This window comes from Tachyglossus aculeatus, chromosome X5, assembly GCF_015852505.1.
Source record: "Tachyglossus aculeatus isolate mTacAcu1 chromosome X5, mTacAcu1.pri, whole genome shotgun sequence".
NCBI lineage: Eukaryota > Metazoa > Chordata > Mammalia > Monotremata > Tachyglossidae > Tachyglossus > Tachyglossus aculeatus.
Window position 1 is genome coordinate 9,291,469 of NC_052097.1, and position 11,568 is coordinate 9,303,036.

An 11,568-nucleotide genomic window follows, 5' to 3' on the forward strand; every position below is an offset into this window, starting at 1 on the left:
GGCATTTGTTAAGCGCTTACTATGTGCGAAGCACCGCTCTAAGCGCTGAGGGAGAGACGAGGTAATAATACTAATGAAGGTGTTTGCTAAGCGCTTACTATGCTCCAAGCACTGTTATAATAATAATAATAATAATAATAATAATTGGCATTTGTTAAGCGCTTACTATGTGCGAAGCACTGTTCTAAGCGCTGGGGGACGGACAAGTTAATAATAATACCAATGAAGGTATTTGTTAAGCGCTTACTATGCGCCAAGCGCTGTTATAATAATAATAATTGGCATTTGTTAAGCGCTTACTATATGCGAAGCACCGCTCTAAGCGCTGGGGGAGAGACGAGGTAATAATACTAATGAAGGGATTTGTTAAGCGCTTACTATGCTCCAAGCACTGTTATAATAATAATAATAATAATTGGCATTTGTTAAGCACTTACTATGTGTGAAGCACTGCTCTAAAAACTGGGGGAGAGACAAGGTAATAATACTAATGAAGGTATTTGTTTAAGCGCTTACTATGTGCGAAGCATTGTTCTAAGCGCTGGGGGAGGGACAAGGTAATAATACTAATGAAGGGATTTGTTAAGCGCTTACTATGTGCGAAGCACTGTTATAATAAAAATTGGCATTTGTTAAGCGCTTACTATGTGCGAAGCACCGCTCTAAGCGCTGAGGGAGAGACGAGGTAATAATACTAATGAAGGTGTTTGCTAAGCGCTTACTATGCTCCAAGCACTGTTATAATAATAATAATAATAATAATAATAATAATTGGCATTTGTTAAGCGCTTACTATGTGCGAAGCACCGTTCTAAGCGCTGGGGGACGGACAAGTTAATAATAATACCAATGAAGGTATTTGTTAAGCGCTTACTATGCGCCAAGCGCTGTTATAATAATAATAATTGGCATTTGTTAAGCGCTTACTATATGCGAAGCACCGCTCTAAGCGCTGGGGGAGAGACGAGGTAATAATACTAATGAAGGGATTTGTTAAGCGCTTACTATGCTCCAAGCACTGTTATAATAACAATAATAATAATAATAATAATTGGCATTTGTTAAGCACTTACTATGTGTGAAGCACTGCTCTAAAAACTGGGGGAGAGACAAGGTAATAATACTAATGAAGGTATTTGTTTAAGCGCTTACTATGTGCGAAGCATTGTTCTAAGCGCTGGGGGAGGGACAAGGTAATAATACTAATGAAGGGATTTGTTAAGCGCTTACTATGTGCCAAGCGCTGTTATAATAATAATAATTGGCATTTGTTAAGCGCTTACTATGTGCGAAGCACCGCTCTAAGCGCTGGGGGAGGGACAAGGTAATAATAATACTAAGGAAGGTATTTGTTAAGCGCTTACTATGCGCCAAGCACTGTTATAATTAATAATAATAATAATTGGCATTTGTTAAGCGCTTACTATGTGCCAAGCACTGCTCTAAGCACTGGGGGAGAGACAAGGTCATAATACTAATGAAGGGATTTGTTAAGTGCTTACTATGTGCGAAGCACTGTTCTAAGCGCTGGGGAGAGACAAGGTAATAATACTAATGAAGGTATTTGTTAAGCACTTAGTATGCGCCAAGCACTGTGATAATAATAATAATAATAATAATAATAATAATAATTGGCATTTGTTAAGCGCTTACTATGTGCGAAGCACTGTTCTAAACGCTGGGGGTGGGACAAGGTAATAATACTAATGAAGGTATTTGTTAAGTGCTTACTATGCTCCAAGCACTGTTATAATAATAATAATAATAATAATAATAATAATAATAATAATAATTGGCATTTGTTAAGCACTTACTATGTGTGAAGCACTGCTCTAAGCACTGGGGGAGAGACAAGGTAATAATACTAATGAAGGTATTTGTTAAGCGCTTACTATGTGCGAAGCATTGTTCTAAGCGCTGGGGGAGGGACAAGGTAATAATACTAATGAAGGGATTTGTTAAGCGCTTACTATGCGCCAAGCGCTGTTATAATAATAATAATTGGCATTTGTTAAGCGCTTACTATATGCGAAGCACCGCTCTAAGCGCTGGGGGAGAGACGAGGTAATAATACTAATGAAGGGATTTGTTAAGCGCTTACTATGCTCCAAGCACTGTTATAATAATAATAATAATAATTGGCATTTGTTAAGCACTTACTATGTGTGAAGCACTGCTCTAAAAACTGGGGGAGAGACAAGGTAATAATACTAATGAAGGTATTTGTTTAAGCGCTTACTATGTGCGAAGCATTGTTCTAAGCGCTGGGGGAGGGACAAGGTAATAATACTAATGAAGGGATTTGTTAAGCGCTTACTATGTGCGAAGCACTGTTATAATAAAAATTGGCATTTGTTAAGCGCTTACTATGTGCGAAGCACCGCTCTAAGCGCTGAGGGAGAGACGAGGTAATAATACTAATGAAGGTGTTTGCTAAGCGCTTACTATGCTCCAAGCACTGTTATAATAATAATAATAATAATAATAATAATAATTGGCATTTGTTAAGCGCTTACTATGTGCGAAGCACCGTTCTAAGCGCTGGGGGACGGACAAGTTAATAATAATACCAATGAAGGTATTTGTTAAGCGCTTACTATGCGCCAAGCGCTGTTATAATAATAATAATTGGCATTTGTTAAGCGCTTACTATATGCGAAGCACCGCTCTAAGCGCTGGGGGAGAGACGAGGTAATAATACTAATGAAGGGATTTGTTAAGCGCTTACTATGCTCCAAGCACTGTTATAATAACAATAATAATAATAATAATAATTGGCATTTGTTAAGCACTTACTATGTGTGAAGCACTGCTCTAAAAACTGGGGGAGAGACAAGGTAATAATACTAATGAAGGTATTTGTTTAAGCGCTTACTATGTGCGAAGCATTGTTCTAAGCGCTGGGGGAGGGACAAGGTAATAATACTAATGAAGGGATTTGTTAAGCGCTTACTATGTGCCAAGCGCTGTTATAATAATAATAATTGGCATTTGTTAAGCGCTTACTATGTGCGAAGCACCGCTCTAAGCGCTGGGGGAGGGACAAGGTAATAATAATACTAAGGAAGGTATTTGTTAAGCGCTTACTATGCGCCAAGCACTGTTATAATTAATAATAATAATAATTGGCATTTGTTAAGCGCTTACTATGTGCCAAGCACTGCTCTAAGCACTGGGGGAGAGACAAGGTCATAATACTAATGAAGGGATTTGTTAAGTGCTTACTATGTGCGAAGCACTGTTCTAAGCGCTGGGGAGAGACAAGGTAATAATACTAATGAAGGTATTTGTTAAGCACTTAGTATGCGCCAAGCACTGTGATAATAATAATAATAATAATAATAATAATAATAATTGGCATTTGTTAAGCGCTTACTATGTGCGAAGCACTGTTCTAAACGCTGGGGGTGGGACAAGGTAATAATACTAATGAAGGTATTTGTTAAGTGCTTACTATGCTCCAAGCACTGTTATAATAATAATAATAATAATAATAATAATAATAATAATAATTGGCATTTGTTAAGCACTTACTATGTGTGAAGCACTGCTCTAAGCACTGGGGGAGAGACAAGGTAATAATACTAATGAAGGTATTTGTTAAGCGCTTACTATGTGCGAAGCATTGTTCTAAGCGCTGGGGGAGGGACAAGGTAATAATACTAATGAAGGGATTTGTTAAGCGCTTACTATGTGCGAAGCACTGTTATAATAATAAAAATTGGCATTTGTTAAGCGCTTACTATGTGCGAGGCACTGCTCTAAGCGCTGGAGGAGAGACATGGTAATAATACTAATGAAGGTATTTGTTAAGCGCTTACTATGCGCCAAGCGCTGTTATAATAATAATAATAATTGGCATTTGTTAAGCGCTTACTATGTGCGAAGCACTGTTGTAAGCGCTGGGGGAGAGACAAGGTAATACTAATGAAGGTATTTGTTAAGCGCTTACTATGTGCGAAGCACTGTTGTAATAATAATTGGCATTTGTTAAGCGCTTACTATGTGCGAAGCACTGTTGTAAGCGCTGGGGGAGAGACAAGGTAATGCTAATGAAGGTATTTGTTAAGCGCTTACTATGTGCGAAGCACTGTTATAATAATAATAATTGGCATTTGTTAAGCGCTTACTAAGTGCAAAGTACTGTTCTAAGCGCTGGGGGAGGGACAAGGTAATAATACTAATGAAGGGATTTCTTAAGCGCTTACTATGTGCGAAGCACTGTTAATAATAATAATAATTGGCATTTGTTAAGCGCTTACTATGTGCAAAGCGCTGTTCTAAGCGCTGGGGAGGATACAGGGTGATCAGGTTGCCCCACGTGGGGCTCACAGTCTTCATCCCCATTTTACAGATGAGGGAACTGAGGCCCAGAGAAGTTAAGTGACTTGCCCAAGATCACACAGCAGACGTGGTGGAGCCGGGATTCGAATCCATGACCTCTGACAACAAAGCCCGGGCTCTTTCCACTGAGCCATGCTGCTTCTCTAAGCGCTGCTCTAAATGCTGGGATAGTTACAAGGTACTAATAAGGGTAATAAGAATAATAATGATGGTATTTGTTAAGCGCCTACTATGTGTCAAGCACTGTTATATGCCCTGGGGTAGATATAAGGTAATAATAATGGTGGTATTTGTTAAGCGCCTACTATGTGTCAAGCACTGTTATAAGCCCTGGGGTAGATATAAGGTAATAATAATGGTGAAGATGGTATTTGTTAAGTGCTTACTGTGTGCTAAGCGCTGGGGTAGGTACAAGGTAATAATAATATGATGGTATTTGTTAAGCGCTTACCATGTGTCAAGCACTGTTATAAGCCCTTGGGTAGATATAAGGTAATAATAATGGTGAAGATGGTATTTGTTAAGCGCTTACTGTGTGCTAAGCGCTGGGGTAGGTACAAGGTAATAATAATATGATGGTATTTGTTAAGCGCTTACCATGTGTCGAGCACTGTTATAAGCCCCGGGGTAGATATAAGGTAATACTAATGATGATGGTATTTGTTAAGCACCTACTACGTGTCAAGCACTGTTATAAGCCCTGGGGTAGATATAAGGTAATAATAATGGTGAAGATGGTATTTGTTAAGCGCTTACTGTGTGCTAAGCGCTGGGGTAGGTACAAGGTAATAATAATAATAATGATGGTATTTGTTAAGCGCTTACCATGTGTCGAGCACTGTTATAAGCCCCGGGGTAGATATAAGGTAATAATAATGGTGAAGATGGTATTTGTTAAGTGCTTACTGTGTGCTGAGCGCTGGGGTAGGTACAAGGTAATAATAGGAATAATAATGATGGTATTTGTTAAGCACCTACTATGTGTCAAGCACTGTTATAAGCCCCGGGGTAGATATAAGGTAATAATAATGGTGAAGATGGTATTTGTTAAGCGCTTACTGTGTGCTAAGCGCTGGGGTAGGTACAAGGTAATAATAAGAATAATAATGATGGTATTTGTTAAGCGCTTACCATGTGTCGAGCACTGTTATAAGCCCCGGGGTAGATATAAGGTAATACTAATGATGATGGTATTTGTTAAGCGCCTACTACGTGTCAAGCACTGTTATAAGCCCTGGGGTAGATATAAGGTAATAATAATGGTGAAGATGGTATTTGTTAAGCGCTTACTGTGTGCTAAGCGCTGGGGTAGGTACAAGGTAATAATAAGAATAATAATGATGGTATTTGTTAAGCGCTTACCATGTGTCGAGCACTGTTATAAGCCCTGGGGTAGCTATAAGGTAATAATAATGGTGATGATGGTATTTGTTAAGCGCTTACTGTGTGCTAAGCGCTGGGGTAGGTACAAGGTAATAATAAGAATAATAATGATGGTATTTGTTAAGCGCTTACCATGTGTCGTCGAGCACTGTTATAAGCCCTGGGGTAGATATAAGGTAATAATAATGGTGATGATGGTATTAAGTGCTTACTGTGTGCTAAGTGCTGGGGTAGGTACAAGGTAATAATAAGAATAATAATGATGGTACTTGTTAAGCACTTACTATGTGCCAAGCACTGTTCTAAGCGCTGGGGGTAATACAAGGTAATAATAATAATAATAATAATGGTATTTGTTAAGTGTTTGCTATGTGCCAAGCACTGTTCTAAGCGCTGGGGGTAATACAAGGTAATAATAATAATAATAATGGTATTTGTTAAGTGTTTGCTACGTGCCAAGCACTGTTCTAAGCACTGGGGGAAATACAAGGTAGTGATAATAATATTGCTGATGGTATTTGTTAAGCGCTTACTATGTGCCAAGCACTGTTCTGAGCGTTAGGGGGGAGGATACAAGGTGATCAGTTTGTCCCACATGGGGCTCACAGTCTTAATCCCCGTTCTACAGATGAGGAGACTAAGGCCCAGAGAAGTTGGGTGACTTGCCCAAAGTCACCCAGCTGACAGGTGGCGGAGCCGGAATTAGAACCCACGACCTCTGACTCACCAAGCCAGGCCTCTTTACACTAAGCCACGTTGTTTCTCTAAGCACTAAGTGCTTGGGAGAGTACAATAGAATAATAATAATAATAATAATGGTATTTGCTAAGCGCTTACTATGTGCCGAGCACTGTTCTAAGCACTGGAAATAATAATGGTGACATTTGTTGAGCACTTACAATGTGCCAAGCACTGTTCTAAGTGCTGGGGGAGATACAAGGTAACAATAATAATAATAATAATAATAATGGTATTTGCTAAGCGCTTACTATGTGCCGAGCACTGTTCTAAGCACTGGAAATAATAATGGTGGCATTTGTTGAGCACTTACAATGTGCCAAGCACTGTTCCAAGTGCTGGGGGAGATACAAGGTAATAATAATAATAATAATAATAATAATAATAATAATAATAATAATAATAGTATTTGCTAAGCGCTTACTATGTGCCGAGCACTGTTCTAAGCACTGGAAATAATAATGGTGGCATTTGTTGAGCACTTACAATGTGCCAAGCACTGTTCTAAGTGCTGGGGGAGATACAAGGTAATAATAATAATAATAATAATAATAATAATAATAATAATAATAATAATAATAATGGCATTCATTAAGCACTTACTATGTGCAAAGCTTGAGGTTGTCCCACATGGGGCTCACAGTCTTAATCCCCATTTGACAGATGAGGGAATTGAGGCCCAGAGAAGTGAAGTGACTATAACAGTCAGTCAGTTGTACTTTCTGAGCGCTTACTATGTGCAGAGCACTGTACTAAGCCCTTGGGAAAGAAAACCCATCCCAACCCCACCCCCGCTTTACCTCCTTCCCCTCCCCACAGCACCTGTATATATGTATATATGTTTGTACATATTTATTACTCTATTTTATTTGTACATGTTTATTCTATTTATTTTATTTTGTTAATATGTTTTGTTTTGTTCTCTGTCACCCCATTCTAGACTGTGAGCCCACTGTTGGGTAGGGACCGTCTCTATATGTTGCCAACTTGTACCTCCCAAGCGCTTAGTACAGTGCTCTGCACACAGTAAGCGCTCAATAAATACGATTGAATGAATGAAAAACAATAAACAGACACATTCCTTGCCCACAGCGAGCTCACAGTCTAGAGGTGGGGAGACAGACATCAATACAAATAAATAAACCTTTGTCCTACAGACTCACAACCTTGGGGTCATTTTATGATTTTTTTTTTATCTTACCTTCCACACAAGTTGTTTCAACACAACTGTTGTCCAGTGAGAAGTGGCTGTCAAGCTGGAATGTGAAGAAAACAGCATCTCAACAATCAATCATCCTTGTACCACTAGGAATAAAAATAAATACTTCATCCAATTGAGAGTTCACTGTGCGCAGAGCACTGTGCTAAGTGCTTGAAAAGTACAATTTGGCAACAGAGACGGTCCCTACCCAACAACGGGCTCACAGGCTAGAAGGGGGAGACAGACAACAGAACAAGTAGACAGGTGTCGAAACCGTCAGAATAAATAGATTTATAGCAATATACACATCATTAATAAAATAAATAGAGTAATAAATATGTACAAATTAAATAGAGTAATAATACAGGTGCGGTGGGGAAGAGAAGGGGTAGAACAGAGGGAGGGAGATGGGGAGGGGAGGAGGAGCAGAGGAAAAGGGGGGCTCAGTCCTTTAGACTGTGAGCCCACTGTTGGGTAGGGACTGTCTCTATGTGTTGCCAATTTGTACTTCCCAAGCGCTTAGTACAGTGCTCTGCACATAGTAAGCGCTCAATAAATACGATTGATGATGATGGGAAGGCCTCTTGGAGGAGGTGAGCTCTCAGTAGGGCTTTGAAGGGAGGAAGAGAGCTACTTTAATAACCGTAAGCAACACCTAATGCTCAGATAATCAATCAATCAATCGTATTTACTGAGCGCTTACTGTGTGCAGAGCACTGTACTAAGCGCTTGAGAAGTACAAGTTGGCAACATATAGGGACAGTCCCCACCCAACAGTGGGCAGATAAGGCTTGGTCCTTTTTATTCTAGGCTACACATTCTCTATAATTGTTCATTGACTCCGCTTTCTGAAGCAGCGGGGCTCAATGGAAAGAGCCCGGGCTCGGGAGTCAGAGGTCGTGGGTTCAAATCCCGACTCCGTCACTCGTCGGCGGGGTGACTGTGGGTAAGTCACGCACTTCTCTGGGCCTCAGTTCCCTCATCTGTGAAATGGGGATTGAGCCTAAGCCCCACGTGGGACAACCTGATCTCCTTGTAACCTCCCCAGAGCTTAGAACAGTGCTTTGCACGTAGTAAGCGCTTAACAAATATTATTATTAAGTCAAAGGAGGTAAAATTAATTTCGGGTGGGACTGTAATAGCCTGAAAAAACGAACCGGCTAGGGGAACACCACTAGAGGGCGATCTCTCCTCATTGCTGCAATTAATAATAATAGTAATAATAATAATAATGATAATGATAATAATGGTATTTGTTAAGCGCTTATTATGTCCCAAGCACTGTTCTAAGCGCTGGGGTAGATTCAAGGTAATCATCTTGTCCCAAATGGGACTCACAGTTTTAATCCCCATTTTACAGATGAGGTAACTGAGGCACAGAGAAGTAATAATAATAATAATAATAATAATTGGCATTTGTTAAGCGCTTACTATGTGCAAAGCACTGTTCTAAGCGCTGGGGAGGATACAGGCTGATCAGGTTGTCCCACGTGGGGCTCACAGTCTTAATCCCCATTTTACAGATGAGGTAACTGAGGCCCAGAGAAGTTAAGTGACTTGCCCAAGATCACACAGCAGACATGTGGTGGAGTCAGGATTCGAACCCATGACCTCTGACTCCAAAGCCTGGGCTCTTTCCACTGAGCCATGCTGTGAGACCACTGTTGGGTAGGGACCGTCTCTATATGTTGCCAACTTGTACTTCCCAAGCGCTTAGTACAGTGCTCGGCACACACTAAGCGCTCAATAAATACGACTGAATGAATGAATGAAGTGACTTGCCCAAAGTCACACAGTGGATAAGTGGAGGGGCCGGGATTTGAACCCACGACCTCTGGCTCCCAAGCCCGGGCTCTTTCCACTAAGCCACGCTGCTTGATGATTTAACAATAATAATGGTAATCAATCAATCATATTTATTGAGCACTTACTGTGTGCAGAGCACTGTACTAAGCGCTTGGGAAGTACAAGTTGGCAACATCTAGAGACAGTCCCTACCCAACAGTGGGCTCACAGTCTAAAAGGGGGAGACAGAGAACAAAACCAAGCATACTAACAGAATAAAATAAATAGAATAGATATGTACAAGTTAAATAAATAGAGTAATAAATATATATATTTATATATATGTATGGTATTATATAGTATATATAGTAATTTGTTTATAATAATTAGCCTTCCCAGACTGAGCCCCCCTTTTGCTCTGCTCCTCTTCCCCACCCCATCTCCCTCCCTCTGTTCTACCCCTTCTCTTCCCCACAGCACTTGTATTATTACTCTATTTAATTTGTACATATTTATTACTCTATTTTATTAAAGATGTGTATATTGCTATAAATCTATTTATTCTGACGGTTTCGACACCTGGCTACTTGTTTTGTATTATATAGTAATAAACGTATATGGTATTTGTTAAGCACTTACTATGTGCCGAGCACTGTTCTAAGCGCTGGGGTGGATTCACTTCGGAGTCTAAGTAGGCAGGAGGACAGGTGTATTGAATCCTCATTTTACAGATGAGGCAACTGAGGCACAAAGAAGTTAAATGACTTGCCCAAACTTCCACAGCAGGCAAGTCACAGGATTAGAACCCAGAGTCCTCTGACACCGAGGTCCACGTTCTTTCCACTAGGCCATACTGCTTAATTAATCTATAGTGGTAGTGGTTTGGGTCTTCGACCTCTACTATATTCCCCCAAGACGACAAAATCCTCTACCACGAGGTGCTTACATTCTAATACGGGAGACAAACATAAAATAATTAATCTCCTCCTAGACTAACCTCCTAGACTGTGAGCCCACTGTTGGGTAGGGGACCGTCTCTATATGTTGCCAGCTTGTACTTCCCAAGCACTTAGTCCAGTGCTGTGCACACAGTAAGCGCTCAATAAATACGATTGAATGAATGAATGAATATGTTTCAGATTTATCACTCTATTTTGCTTGCACATATTTACTATTCTATTTATTTTATTTTGTTAATATGTGTTGTTTTGTCGTCTGTCTCCCCCTTTTAGACCGTGAGCCCGCTGTTGGGTCGGGACCGTCTCTATATGTTGCCGACTTGTACGTATTTACTACTCTATTTATTTATTTATTTTACTTGTACATATCTATTCTATTTATTTTATTTTGTTAATATGTGTTGTTTTGTCGTCTGTCTCCCCCTTTTAGACTGTGAGCCCGCTGTTGGGTAGGGACCGTCTCTATATGTTGCCGACTTGTACATATTTATTACTCTATTTATTTATTTATTTTACTTGTACATATCTATTCTATTTATTTTATTTTGTTAATATGTGTTGTTTTGTCGTCTGTCTCCCCCTTTTAGACCGTGAGCCCGCTGTTGGGTAGGGACCGTCTCTATATGTTGCCGACTTGTACATATTTATTACTCATTTATTTATTTATTTTACTTGTACATATCTATTCTATTTATTTTATTTTGTTAATATGTTTGGTTTTGTTCTCTGTCTCCCCCTTCTAGACTGTGAGCCCACTGTTGGGTAGGGACTGTCTCTACATGTTGCCAACTTGGACTTCCCAAGCGCTTAGTACAGTGCTCTGCACACAGTAAGTGCTCAGTAAATCCAATTGATTGATTGATTGTACTTCCCAAGTGCTTAGTACAGTGCTCTGCACACTATAAGCGCTCAATAAATACGATTGAATGAATGAATATGTTTCAGATTTATCACTCTATTTTACTTGTACATATTTACTATTCTATTTTATTTTGTCAATATGTGTTGTTTTGTCCTCTGTCTCCCCCTTCTAGACCGTGAGCCCGCTGTTGGGTAGGGACCGTCTCTATATGTTGCCGACTTGTACTTCCCAAGCGCTTAGTCCAGTGCTCCGCACACAGTAAGCGCTCAATAAATACGATTGAATGAATGAATGAA